Source organism: Orycteropus afer, unplaced genomic scaffold (genome assembly GCF_000298275.1).
Source record: "Orycteropus afer afer isolate SDZICR_OR568_19922 unplaced genomic scaffold, OryAfe1.0 scaffold00025, whole genome shotgun sequence".
Classification (NCBI taxonomy): domain Eukaryota; kingdom Metazoa; phylum Chordata; class Mammalia; order Tubulidentata; family Orycteropodidae; genus Orycteropus; species Orycteropus afer.
In genome coordinates this window covers 10,245,244-10,260,166 of record NW_006921612.1, presented here as the reverse complement: position 1 = coordinate 10,260,166, position 14,923 = coordinate 10,245,244, and positions in this window count along the sequence as shown.

Genomic DNA, 14,923 nt, shown 5'->3' with positions numbered 1-14,923 from the left:
CATTAGGTGATTGGGTCATATCCAAATTTGAGGGACCCATGTTTTCAACCATATTAAATCACTTCAAATCAAGACACAATAACTGCATCTCTACTGTGGGTCAGAACCTGTGGGAGTCATAAAGAAGCTCTGAAGGCATCTTGAGGAGTAAAGGAACTCATAATAACTGAAATGTTTTAAAAGATCCAACTATATGAGAATACTAAAGTTTACTTGTCAAATGGGGAACAGAACTATTCAAAGCTAATGAGAATGGAAACATCAAAGACAGGGGCCACAGGGAAACCTTGAGAGGGATGAAAGTAAGTGAGCTCTCTAACCTGGGGACACTGCATGGACAGAGAAGAAAATGAGATTCTCCAGAAGAGAGACCAGCCAGACACAACCTCCAGAACAGGAAGAAACAGGGGGGCCCTAAAATTATATCCACTCCACTGGTGACAACTTCAATGCCTTAACATGACAGTAGGGCCTTGGAGTTGGAGATGCTGAGAAAATTGTCAATTTCCCAACTTTAACACAAGTGTTGGTATGAAAAGCACAGAATAGTTCAAACTGTGCCAGCCTAGGGATCTCAGGGGGCATAGCAACTGTAATGAGCATGGGCCCTAGAACCTGGCACTGGCCATGAAAATTTTCTGAGTCTCAGTTTCCTCACCTCTAAAATGAGGAATAATACCATCAGTCTTCCTATATCATGGGATCAGTATAAAAATTAAATGATGAAATAGATACGATAGCATGATAGGACCTAAACTACTCTATGACAGCTAAGTATGAACATGGCTGCTCTTAGTAGCAAGAGCAGTAGCAGATGCAGTGATAGTGGTAGGAACAGATAAAACTCAGTATATTGGTAAAAAGTACCAGCTCTGCAGTTGGAAACAGCTTGGATTTTAATCCTGGCTTATCCATTTATTAGCTTTATAATCTTAGAGAATTTACTTGACCTCTTTGAATCTTAGTTTCCTCACCTGTTAAATGGAGATAAGCACAGTTCCTATATTTCATAGGATTAAATGAGTTAATACTTCTAAAACCCCTGGAATATGTTTGTCACCGAGTAAATGTTCAATTAATATTAGCTGTTCTTATTACTAAGAAAGACCTGAAGATCTACTTCCAAAAAATCAGCCATTGAAAACCCTATGGAGTACAGCGCTACTCTGTGACACAGAGGATCACCATGAATCACAATAAACTTGATGACAAGTGGTTTAGTTTTGAGTTTTGTTATTATTGCTACTACTAGTGGCTAAGGCATTTGACTGCTAACCAGAAGGCTAGTGGTTTAAACCCACCAACTGTTTCTCAAAAGGAAGATTGGGCAATCTACTTCTGTAGTGATACCATCTCGGAAACCCAAGGAGGGATCACTATGAGTCGGATCCGACTTGACGGCAGTGAGTTTGGCTTTTTGGTGTATTATTATTATTGAGAGAGACTAGTCATTTATAACATTCCAAGTCCAGGTGGACATTCTAAATAAGAAGTCTAGGAAGTGTGAGCATGAGCAAGGAATGAAGGGTTGCTCTATCTGCTCTTTTCTCCTTCTGGCAATTGGTCTGGTTGGTTGGTCACTATGTTGTTGCTGATTGTCCAGATGTATCTGTATGCTGTTCACCCTACCCATAATTCAATCTCCTGCGTGAATCCTCAACTAATTTCTGCTGCTTCTTTCAATATCAGTTCAGATGTCACACCTCCAAGAAGTCTCTAAATTGTGTTTAGCTGTCCCTCATATATATTCCCACTGTACCATACCTATATCTTCACTTCTCTGTCTCCATTGCTGGCCCATAAGTTTTTGGGGGCAGAGGTTCTGCTTTCCTTATTTAGTTTATATTGTCATCACCTAGTGGAGTGCCTGGCACTTAGCAGGTTCTTAATACAGATTTTTTAAATGTATAAATAGATGGATACATTAATAGTTCTATGTTGTTGTTGTTGTTGTTATTTGCCATCAAGTTGGCTCTGACCCATACCATCACATAAAGAGAAACTATTGCATTTCAGAGAAAATCTTTTCTTAAAAATAATCCACATTTAACTACTTTTGGCACTAAAAGAATGGACTTTTGGGGGAAAAAATCACTTGCTGTTCTATTTTGAGTCTCTCCCTATGGACCTTAGAGGCGGGCAGCATCACAATTCAGGCCCTGCCCTGGTTCAGACTCCATTACAAAGAACTCTACTATCTGGAGGGCAGAATAGGAAAGGGTGGGAGACATTAAACCCCTGCCAAGAAACCACCCACCACTCTTCTGCCTCAGGAAATAGCCAAGGCTGAGAGGAAGCCACCACAGGTGTCCTATCCATGGATCTCTGTTTATAAGTGTCCCCATAAATTAGGAAAAACAATGGTGAAAACCAACTGGCTACCCTGTGTTTCACATGTGATTTTTAAAACATACCTGCAAATTCTCTGATCAGATAATTTACACTAATATGTCTCAAATGAAAAGTGATTCAGAGTCAGTCTGTCACACTTCTGGTTGAAGTCTACTTTTTATCCCTATTATAGAATCTTGAACATCATTTGGGTTCAGACTTGGAACATTCCAGCCTTTATAGTGCAGGGAATCAGATGTTTGCTCAAGGATAGAATTCAAATCCAGGAATTTCAAAATTTCTCAATTAGAAGGAACATTGAGATAATCTAACCACTAGACGATAAAGCAGAGGGAGGCAAGGGGACTCTAGATCAGAGTTAATTAGTCCTGAGCCAGAAGCAGGACCCACTTCTCCTGACCCCTGTTCCAGAGACTTCAATTGTACTAATATTTGCCATCATTCAACCTGGATAGAATAACTGAAGTTACCAGTTAGACTGTAACTAGCAAACATATAAAAATGCTTCCTGGTCTAAAATTTGACTCATAGTTTAGGAGATACATTCCATGATTTCTCCCTTGCCAAAATCAGTATTTATGGTACTTGAGTGAGCAGTAAATTATCAGTTACAAGCAAAAAATGTCCTTTGTACATATTAGCAAACATATCATCACCTCTAATATTATATCACTGTAATAAAACTTATGACAAATTAGCTTATTATATTTGAGGTAATTTAATCAACTGTCTAATATATATATTCTATCAGCTCATGTAAATGACTCATAATTACACTGTATTTACCCTCAAATGTTGTTGTTGTTAGGGTTCCAACTCATAGCAACTCCATGCATAGCAGGATGAGAAACTGTCTGGTCCTGCATCACCTTCACAGTCATTGCTATGTTTGAACCTCTTGTTGCAGCCTCTGTGCCAATCCTCAATATAACTTCATGTTACTGGGCCAATAAGCCACTTCAAAATTAATATAAGCTTTATCTCACAATATACTTTTGTTTTATAATTTGTGAAAGTAGAACACTATCTCCATGTATAAAAATCCACTTATCTATTATAAACTACTTCCTAGAGCATTCTGCTTCAGAATAATGAATGACTAAGGACAAATGTATGTAAAAGAAGATCTTTTTCAGAGCTCCATTCATCCAATTCACTGAGAAAACTTTTCTTGATCAAAAGACCCTTGGTTTCATAAACTCAATGTCCAAATAATAATAACTGAAAAAGAAAAGATAGAAAAAAATCATATACATTCATTCAAGCAATCAGAATTTCTTGTGGTGTCTGCCTGGTAGTTAAGCATTTAACTGTTCCCTAGATGTTCACACTTGAACTATATTAAGACAAGTCCTGTGGGGATAATTAGAAGTTTGGCTTTTCTCTTATTAACACATGTATATTATGTCAATGAATAATATTTTCTCAACCCTTCATGAAGGCTTCACAGAGCTGGCTTGTGGGAATGAGACAGCAGTGTGTCAGGTCAGGGATGATGTGTTCTCCGCTGTGTTACTTCGGCCTTGGAAAATGAGTTTCAAAGCAGATTTACACAGACTTTTCTTCCCTTTTCATCTTTGACTAGAAGGATACTGTATGGGTTTAGGACTAATATAGATTGTGGAAGCAAGGTTGCCCCAGATTTGGCCTTTCCTCTCTACATTCTTGTAGTGGCAAATTCCTCCCCCTCAGCTATAGGTTTTACAAAAGAGTTTCCACTAAAAGCTTGCCCTTGTCAAACCAATTCTCTTTGGTGCTGTCAATTTGTTAGTTCTCTCCCTTCCCAGTCCAGCCCTCTTGATTGTTTTCTAATTAGTCTGGTCAACCACAAAAAACAGGAATTTCACACTTAGCAGCACTTGCCTCCATAATATAGTGTTGTTAGGTGCCCTCCAGCGATTGACTCATAGCGACCCTACGCACAGCAGAATGAAACACCACTGGCGACAGCTCCATGATCCCTGTCATACTTGAGCCTATCACAGCAGCCACTGTATCGATCCATCTCCTTGAAGGCCTTCCCCCCTTTCATGGACCCTCCACATTACCAAGCGTGCACATGAGATGATTGAAAATATCATGGCGTGTGTCAGGTTCACTCTAGTCCTCAAGGAGATATCTTTGCTCCTCAGCACTTGAAAGAGGTCTTTTGCAGCCAACTTGCCCAGTGCTATACATCACCTGATGTCCTGACTTCTGCTTCCATGGCGTTGATTGTAGAACCAAGCAATGTGAAGTCTTTGACAACTTCAATCTTTTTTCCATTTATGGTAATGCTGCTTATAGGTCCACTTGTGAGGATTTTTGTTTTCTTTATATTGAGATGTAATCCATACTGCAGGCTGTATTCTTCAATCTTCATCAGTAAGCGCTTCAAGTCATCCTCACTTTCAGCAAGCAAAATTGTGTCATCAGCATATCGCAGGTTGTTAATGATTCTTCCTCCAATCCTGATGCCACATTCTTCTTCATATAGTCCATCTTCTCAGATTATTCACTCAGCATATAGATTGAATAAGTATGGTGAAAGGTTACAACCCTGACACACTCCCTTCTTGATTTTAAACCATGCAGTGCTCTGGAATTCCCATTCTTCTCAATGCTATCCACAATTTCTTATGATCCACACAATCAAATGCTTTTGCATAGTCAATAAAACACAAGTAAACATCTTTCTGGTATTCTTTTCTTTGAGCCAAGATCCATCTGACATCAGCAATGATATCCCTTGTTCCACATCCTCTTCTGAATCCAGCTTGCACCTCTGGAAGTTCTCTTTCATTATACTGCTGCAATCATTTTTGAATTATCTTCAGTAAGATTTTACTTGTGTGCAATAGTGTTCGATAATTTCCACATTCTGTGGGATTACTTTTCTTTGGAATGGGTAAAAATATGGATCTCTTCCAGTCAGTTGGTCAGGTAGCTGTCTTCCAAATCTCTTCACATAAGCGAGTGAGTGCCTCCAGGGGGCATTTGCGTGTTGAAACATCTCAATGGGTATCTCATCAATTCCTGGAGCCTTGCTCTTTGGCAATTCCTTCAGGGCAAGTTCAGCTTCTTCCTTCAATATCATTGGTTCTTGATCATGTGCCACCTCCTGAAATGGATGAAGATGGACCAGCTCTTTTTGGTACAGTGACTCTGTTTATTCCTTCCATCTTCTTTTGATGCTCCCTGCCTCATTCAATATTTTGCCCATAGAATCTTTCAATATTGCAACTCAAGCCTTTAATATTTTCTTCAGTTCTTTCAGCTTGAGAAATGCTGAGCATGTTATTCCCTATTGGTTTTCTAACTCTAAGTCTTTGCACATTTCATTATAGTAATTTGCTTTGTCTGCTCATGCTGCCCTTTGAAATCTTCTGTCCGGCTCTTTTATCTTATCATTTCTGCCTTTTACTTTGGCTACTCTCTGCTTAAAGGCAAGTTTCAAAGTCTCGTCTGTCACCCATTTTAGTCTTTTCTTTTTTTCTCATCTTTTTAATGACTTCTTGCTTTCTTCATGGATGATGCTCTTGATGTCATCCCATAATTCTTCCGGTTTTCAGTCATTGGTGTTCAATACATCAAATCTGTTCTTTACATTGTCTCTAAATTCAGAAGGGATATATTCAGGATCATATTTTGGCTCTCATGGACTTGTTTTAATTGTCTTCAATTTCAAGTTGAACTTGCATATGAGCAGTTGATAGTCTGTTCCATGATCAGCTCCTGGCCTTGTTTTGGCTGAAGATATTGAGCTTCTCCATTGCCTCTTGCCACAGATGTAGTCAACCTGATTCCTGTGCATCCCATCTGGCGAAGTCCACGTGTACAGCCACCATTTGTGTTGTTGAAAAAAGGCATTTGCAATGAATAAGTCATTGGTCTTGCAAAATTCTATCATGTCATCTCCAGCATTATTTCTGTCACCAAGGCCAAATTTTCCAACTACCAGTGTTCTTGTTTCCAACTTTTGCATTCTAGTCAACAGTGATAACTAACACATCTTGATTGCACGTTCAGTCAATTTCAAACTGGAGAAGATGATAAAAATCTTCAATTACCTCATCTTTTGCTTTGGTGTTTGGTGCATAAATTTAAATAATAGTCATATTAACTGGTCTTCCTTGTAGACATATGGATATTATCCTATCACTTACAGCATTGTACTTCAGAACAGATCTTTAAATACCCTTTGTAATGATGAATGTCATGTCATTCCTCTTCAAATTGTCATTCCCAGCATAGTAGAACATATGGTTGTCATAGTCAAAATGGCCAAAATCAGTCCACTTCAACTCACTAATGCCTAGGATATCATAATATAATATTTATTGTTATTGTTACAAGTCCAGCAGGGGCACAAAGTTGACCATTTCACTTGTCAATAAATGGCTTCAATTTTCATAGCCAACACCATCCCATGATTTCAAAGCACAGAGAGAAAATCTCAGTGAAGTAAAAGACATCATGTTTGGTAAAGTAGTGGGATTCTTTCTGGAATTTCAAACAGACTCCATTACTCAATGGAAGATAACAATTAGTGTTTCTAAGCAGAGATTCTTTCCCTGAAGTTCTCAGAAATTTGCAAATTTTTTCAGAATCCCAAATCCTAAGAAAGAAAATTCAGTTGTGAAAATAGGAATAATTATTATAATTTTCCTACTAGAAATGATTGACAATCAAGACATTATTTGTTCAATAGAAGGCACTGATAGCTAGTCAAAAGTAAGAGCAAGAAATAGCAACACATGGAATTCAAGGTTAAGGTCAGTGTTTCCAGTAACCCAAGAGAATAGAGAAGCCTCATGATCTAATCAGTTTGTCTTGCTTGTACTATCATTATCCTGTTATATGTGTGTTCTGGCCCTGTTTGCTATTAATGGTGAGCCAGTCTTGCAAATAAAATAAATATTAATCTGTTTATCCACAAAGAACACTTTACACAAATCTTATGAGTGTTAGTCAAAGAAATAATGAATTTTGGAAGCAAAATAATTCCTTAAATTGGTAGTATTGACACTTGATTCTGTTAACCATGCCAAACAGTTGACATGGAATCCACTCTGATACAAGACTACCCTAAGTATGTCAGAGTAGAACTATGTTCCATAGGGTTTTCAAGGGCTGATTTTTCAGAAATAGATCACCAAGACTTTCTTCCAAGGTGTGTTTGGGTGTACTTGAACCTCCAACCTTTTACCTAGCAGCCAAGTTATTAACTGTTTACACTACCCAGAGATCCCTTGCTAGGAGATCTTAGTGTTACCTTACAGAGTCTCTGGGTGATACAAATTGTTAAGCACTCAATCATAACCCCAAAGATTAATGGTTCAAACCTACCCAGAGGTGCCTCAGAAGAAAAGCCTAGAAATCTGCTTTCAAAAGGTCACAGCTTTGAAAATCCTATGGAATGCAGTTCTATTCTGACACACACATGGAGTCACCATGAGGTGGAATCAACTCATCACCAATTGGCAATGAATCAACTCAATGGCATTTGGCAATGTTATATTATTTGAATTTTGAGTTCAAATGCAATGCCATAGTTCAAATGGCTTAGAAACAACAGAAATTTATTGTCTCACAGTTCTGAAGGCAAGTTGTCTGAATTCAGGGTGTCAATAGGCCATGTTCTCTCTGAAGTCTTTAAGAGAAGATTCATTTTTTTTTCCCTCTCATCCTCTGATATCTCTAGGTATTAATTGCTTTAGAGCTACAGCATAACCCCAGGGTCACATGGTGGTCTTTCCTCTGTCTGTGTGTCTTCTATTTTGTAGAAAACTACTCAAATGAGATTAGGACCCAACTCACTCCAGTTTGACCTCATGTTAACTTAACTGGTAACCTATACAAAGACTCTATTTCCAGGCAAGGTCAAATTCATAGGTACCAAGGATTAGTACTTAAACATAAATTTTGATAAAACAATTGAATCACTATTTTGCTGTTGAGTCTGCTCCAATTCATGGTTACTTTATGAATAACAGAATCAAATGGTGTCTGGTCTCATGCCATCTTCATAAGTGCTGGTTCATTTGAATCCATTGTTAAGGATATTATGTTAATCTGTCTTATTGAGAGTTCCATTCATTTTTACAGACCCTCCTCATTATCAAACATGATATCCTTTTCTACTGATTGGTCTTTTCTGTTAACCTGTCCAAAATAAGTGAACTGAAGTTTTCCCATCCTTGCTTCTAATTCTGGTTGTGTTTCTTCTAAGAATGATTTGATCATTCTTCTGGCAATTTATGGTGTGCTCAATATTCTTCACCAACACCATAGTTCAAATGCATCAGTTCTTCTGCTTTCATTTTCTATTATCCTATTTCTCATGCATACATCCAGTGTTCTCCTTACATATGATGTGATTGAAATGACCAACATTTGAGTTAGGCACACCTTAGCTATCAAAGTAACATCTTTTCTTTTCAGAACATTAAAGAGATGGTTTACAATGGATTTGTCCAATGAAATGCATTGTTTGATTTCTTGACTGCTGCTTCCTTAGACATTGATCATTAATCTAAGTAGAATGAAGTTTTTGACTATTTGACTTTTTTTTTTTTTTTTTTTGGTCTATTTATCATGATGTTGCCTATTGGCCCACTTGTGAGAATTTTTGTTTTCTTCACATTCATGTGCAATCCACACTGAAGGCTGTAATCTTTGATTGTCATCAGTAAGTGCTTCAACTTTGGGAAGTTCTCTCATGATATATGGCTGCAGTTACTTTTTAAATTATCTTCAGTAAAATCTGTTAGCATGTGATGCTAAATCTGTTTGATCTCCATTCTTTGTATTGGGTATGAATATGGATCTCTTCCAGTCAGTTAGCTATCTTCCAAATTTCTAGACACACACCCTAAGCACCTCCAGTGTTGCAACCATTTGTTGTTCTGTTGTTGTTAGTTGTCATTAAGTGGATTACAGTTCATAGTGGTCTGCTTTTTAACACTACTCAATAATGTTCCCTTGTGTTTACTACTGTGTTAGTATTTATATGGGCAAAATTTTTTTGTAAATATTTTACCAGAAGAAACGCAAAGATATTGATGTTGAATACTTGCATTGTTGTGGAATACATTTTAATGAAATCAGAATCTAAACTAAAATTCTGACCAATAAAATTGATATTTATTTCAAAGACAAAACCAAAATCAGAGCAAGTAGACAGAATATTTTCATTATTATAAAAAAAAAGGGGGAAAGGGCAACATGTGCCCTAATGCCCAACTTGAAGGTGCTTTTGGATGTTTACTTAACTATTGACTAGCTCAACACAAAATGGAGAAAAAAAATGTTCTATCTGGAATGTTTGTTTCAAAACAAAGATTATCACTATCATATAAGGAAATTGACACTTTGGGTGTTTTAAATATTATTTTAAGAATGAACATTTGATGCATTGACCCAGGTCACTTTAGTTTTGTGTATTTCACTGTACATAAATTATATTTCAATAAAATGTATTAAAAAAATGACAACTTTTGAACATTAAGTATTTGTGATAATATCTTACAATTTTAAAATGAATTTAATTAGCTGTACAGTTTGTGTTAAAATTCTCTTCTTTTAATGTTTTCTAGTATCAAGTATCTCTGTTAGATAGAGATCACTTTTACATGTTATCACATTGTATAATTTTATCACAATATATTGGCCCATAATGATAATAAACTATGAGTTTATTATTATATCTTTTGTTTACAGACAGCTTCTGAAACTTTCCATCTCTACAGAAGTAGATTGCCCAGTCTTCCTTCTAAAGTTTTCAACAACCAGCCTTCTGGTGAGTAGTCAAATGCCTTAGGCACTATGCCACCAGAGCACATACACACCCCCTTTTTTTTATTGGTTTTGATTACCAAAGTGATAATAATAATAATTCACTGTTTATTATTATGCTCAATCATCATTAATTAAAGATACATGCATTAAATATTATGAAAAATACAGACTAACTTATGGTTTGAGAGGTTTCCTAGAATCCCCAGAAATTCCTATTTCTCATTCCCAAGTCCCAAATATTAAAAGTTTTGAGAATTTGGAAATAAGAGGCACAATGATTACAAAAGAGAGAGGGTAAGATTTGAGATTCAGATAAATTTTTGTCAAATAATACTATCTAGCATTGTAATCGAGCTCTGGTAGCATAGTGGCTAAGACACTTGCCTGCTAACCAGAAGGCTGGCGGTTCAAACCCACCAGCCACTCCTCGGAAGGAAGGTTGGGCAATCCTACTTCCGTAGTGATACTGCCTCGGAAACCCAAGGAGGGGTCGCTATGAGTCGGGGCCGACTCGACGGCACATAACAACAACAACAACAACAGCATTGTAATCATGCTTTAAAGTCAGGAAGGCCATGTATAAGGGTTGTATCCTTTCACAATGCTTATTCAATCTGTATTCAGAGCAAATAATCCAAGAAGCTGGGCTATAGTTAGAGGAATGAGGTATCAGGATTGAAGGAAGAGTCATTAACAACCCAAAATGTGCAGATGGCACAATCTTGCATGATGACACAACCTTGCTTGCTGAAAGTGAAGATGAATTTAAACACTTACTGATGAATATCAAAGACTACAGTCTTCCATATGGACTATACCTCAACATAAAGAAAACAAAAATCCTTACAACTGGACCAATAACTAACATCATGATAAATGGAAAAAGATTGAAGTTGTCAGGGATTTCATTCTACTTGGATCCACAATCAATATCCATGTAAGAAGCACTCAAGAAATCAGATCACATATTGCACTGAGAAAATCTGCTGCAAAAGACCTCTTTAAAGGGTTAAAGAATAAACATGTCAATTTGAAGACTAAGGTGCATCTAACCCAAGCCATGTTATTTTCAGTAGCCTCATATGCGTGTGAAAGCTAGACAATGAATAAGGAAGACTGAAGAAGAATTGATGCCTTTGTCAAAATCCACTGGACTGCAAAACCCAATGAGAAAACCCTACTGTAAACTATGGACTTTAGTTAATACAGTAAAACCTGCAAAAGCCTGCGTAAGGTGGACACTTGTCAGAGAAAGTAAACTCAAATATTTTCCACTAAAACAAATGATAGAAAAGTGGTAGGTTTTCACTCTATCAAAGGCAGAAAACTTGTAAGACCAGGAAAAAGAGGCAGTCTGTCAAGTTTCTGCTTTCACAGGTTTCACTGTGATAATGTATCAATATTGGTCCCTGGAGAAGGATATCATGCATGGAAAGTGGAGGATCAACAAAAAAGGGGAAGCCCTCAACAAGGTGGATGGACACAGTGGCTGCAACAATGAGCTCAAATACAACATGGATTGTGAGGCTGGCACAAGACCGAGCGAGCAGTGTTTCGGTCTGTTGTACATAGGATCGCTATGAGTTGGAAATGACTCAACAGCACCTAACAACAACAGCAACAATTGTTTCATTAATTGTAACAAATGCAGGATATTAATTATAGGAGAAATAGTGGAGGCAGGTAAGAGAGGACACATGGTAAATCTATGCTCTCTGTACAATTTTTCAGTAAATCTAAAACTGCTCTAAAATATACAGTTTACTGAAAAGAAAAAAATAACCTCAATTATTATCAGCAGTCTTCCCAAAGTCCTGTCAAATTTTAACCTAGTACCTTTGCTAAATGAAGTAATTTGCATAATAGATTAAGAAGGTTTTATGAGTTGGAGTCAGGGTGCAGTCAGAAATACACTTCAGTATTAGCACGGAAACAAAAGCTCTTCTCTGCAGAGCTTTATATTCATCTCCATGAGCACTGCTGTTGTTAGGTGTCATGAAGTCAATTCTGATTCATATAGACACCATGTTTAGAAGATTCTTTGAGAAGTAAGATATGATTTTGGAAAATTTTTAGGAATTAAAACCACATTAGATATATGTGTCACAATAAAGTAGCAAAAATAGCTGTTGAAATGGTAAGTTATATTTTGGGTTATCGACTAATTCAAATATAGTTGAATTTCTTAGTAGAGTGAAAAAGTGTTGGAATTTTGGCACTAGATTAACTGACTTTAATTGGTGTACAGCAAATAAAACTATATATTTTCTCCATCTGTTCCTAGGATCATCTTATATTTGCAAAGGCTCACAATGAGATAATAGGCCAGATTTGTAAAGGGCACTCTCCATTTTAGCCCAGGCAATTAAAATGGAAACACAAAAACTGCCCCACAATTGCCTAATTGCAGGTGCAGTCAATAGCTAGCAGGTGCAATTAGCCAGGACCCTTATTCAGATAATGTGAGTGACAGATTAGTCAATTACTCAATAGCGGACACAATGATTTTCACATGCAATTTTGCATTCAAAACTATTCATAGACCCTAAAATTGATAAATAATGGGAAAGCTTCATGAAAAATTTCTTTCCCAAACTAATTGTCTATCATCACAAATGAGCATTTTATTCCAGGCCCTACTTAAGGGGTTGGCTAAACAAAAGAGAGCTATCTAATCCCTGAATTTACCTAAATTCCTTTAGAACACATTGAAGAAGGGAAAATTCAAGATCATCTTAAATCTTCTAAAGCCACTCCTTAGATCTATAATGTTCCCAACAATCTAAACTCCCATCATTGGAGTTAATCCAATACTTACCATCTATGTATCATTTATTGGACAAAAATTGTTAAGAGCTTTCTATGTCCCAGGGACTGAGATATAAGAGTTAACAAGATGTGATCCCTGCCAGGATGCTAATATTCTCACAAGAGACATAGACTTGTAAGCAAGCAGATAGCAAAACTCACGGCCATGGCATCAGATCCAACTCACAGCAACCACTCCTTGGGTTTCTGAGGCAGTATCTCTATGGAAATAGATTGCCCGACTTTCCTTCCGAGAAGTAGCTGATGGATTTGAACCACAAGTCTTCTGGTTAGCAGTCAAATGTCTTAGTCACTACACCACCAGAGATACCTCAAATAGTTTTTTTTTTTTTAAAGTTATTACTCTTTTTTAGACACATATACTATTTGTGTATCTTAAGGCACCTTATAAAGAGTAATAACTTTTTTTTTTAAGATTATTCTCCTGTATCAGTTAGGGTAACCTAAATGTTTTGATAAATAAATGCAACCAAATGTATTTGCCCAAATGCCATACAAATTCATTTAACAAGATTTAAATCTATATAATTAGTAATTTATTAAATGTAAATAGACTGATAAGTAATAGACAAAGATTGTCAGACTGAAATTACAAGAAGCACATTCCAACTATAAATTGCTTACAAGAGATGTATATTAAATAAAAAGATATATAAAAAGTTTGAAAGTAAATAAGTAGAAAAAATATATACACAAACAGTAATAAAAAGAAAGCTGTTCTAAATCATACTTACATTAGCACAAATGATGAGGTGCATTTAATTAGAATAAAAGGATCAATCCAACAAGAAGATATAACAATCCTAAATCTGAATGCACAAAGTAATATAACATCAAAATATATAAATTTAAAAAATGGCAGAACTAAGGGGGGGGCGATATCTACAGTCACAGTTGGAGATCGTAATACACCTCTCTCAGTAACAGAAAGAACAAGCAGGCAGAAATATCTGTAGAGATATTGAAATATTGAACAATACAAATAACAAATGGTCAAATTAACATACGTAGAACACATAGAACTCAGCCCCAGGGTTACAGGTGAAGAGAGACAACGCAGGGACGTGCACAGTAGCAGGCTGGAAGAGCAGAAGAAAGAGGATAAAATCCAGGAAGCCAGAGAGAAGAGCAGTCAGCCAAAGGGATTAGGTGAGGAAGGGAAACTCAGGCCCGCCCAGAGTAGCAGGCCGGAAGAGCAGGGAAAGGGGATAAAAGCCTTGAACCCAGACAGAAGAGTGGTCAGCCCAGGGTTACAAGTGAGGAGAGACAACGCAGGGATGCGCAGAGTAGCAGGCCAGAAGAGCAGGAGAAAGAGGATAAAAGCCTTGAACCCAGACAGAAGAGCAGTCAGCCCCAGGGTTACAGGCGAGGAGAGACAACCCAGGGACACCCAGAGTAGCAGGCCGGAAGAGCAGGGAAAGGGGATAAAAAGCCTTGAAGCCAGACAGAAGAGTAGTCAGGCCCAGGGTTACAGGTGAGGAGAGATAACGCAGGGATGCGCAGAGTAGCAGGGTGGAAGAGCAGGAGAAAGGGAATAAAATCCAGGAAACCAGAGAGAAGCGCAATCAGCAGAAGGAATTAGGTGAGGGGGGGAAACTCAGGCCTGCCCAGAATAGCAGGCCGGAAGAGCAGGAGAAAGGGGATTAAAAGCCAGGAAACCAGACAGAGGAACAGTCAGCCACAGGGACCCAGGTAGGGGTGGTAAGAGAGGTCTCCAACAGCCGGACAAACATATCTATCGGTTTGTCCTACTGTGGTGACATGTAGACGTGAGTTTTGAGGCTGAGCATCTGGTTTTTAAAACCCAGCGAGATGCACCTTGTGCACAGGTAACAGCCCAGCTTATAGACTGAGACAGACTAGGAAGAAGGAAGGGGCCATCCACTTCTCAAAGAATTGGCCAGGGAAAACCTTATGAATAGCAAAGAAACACTGTTTGGTACATTACCGTGCACCTTTAGGA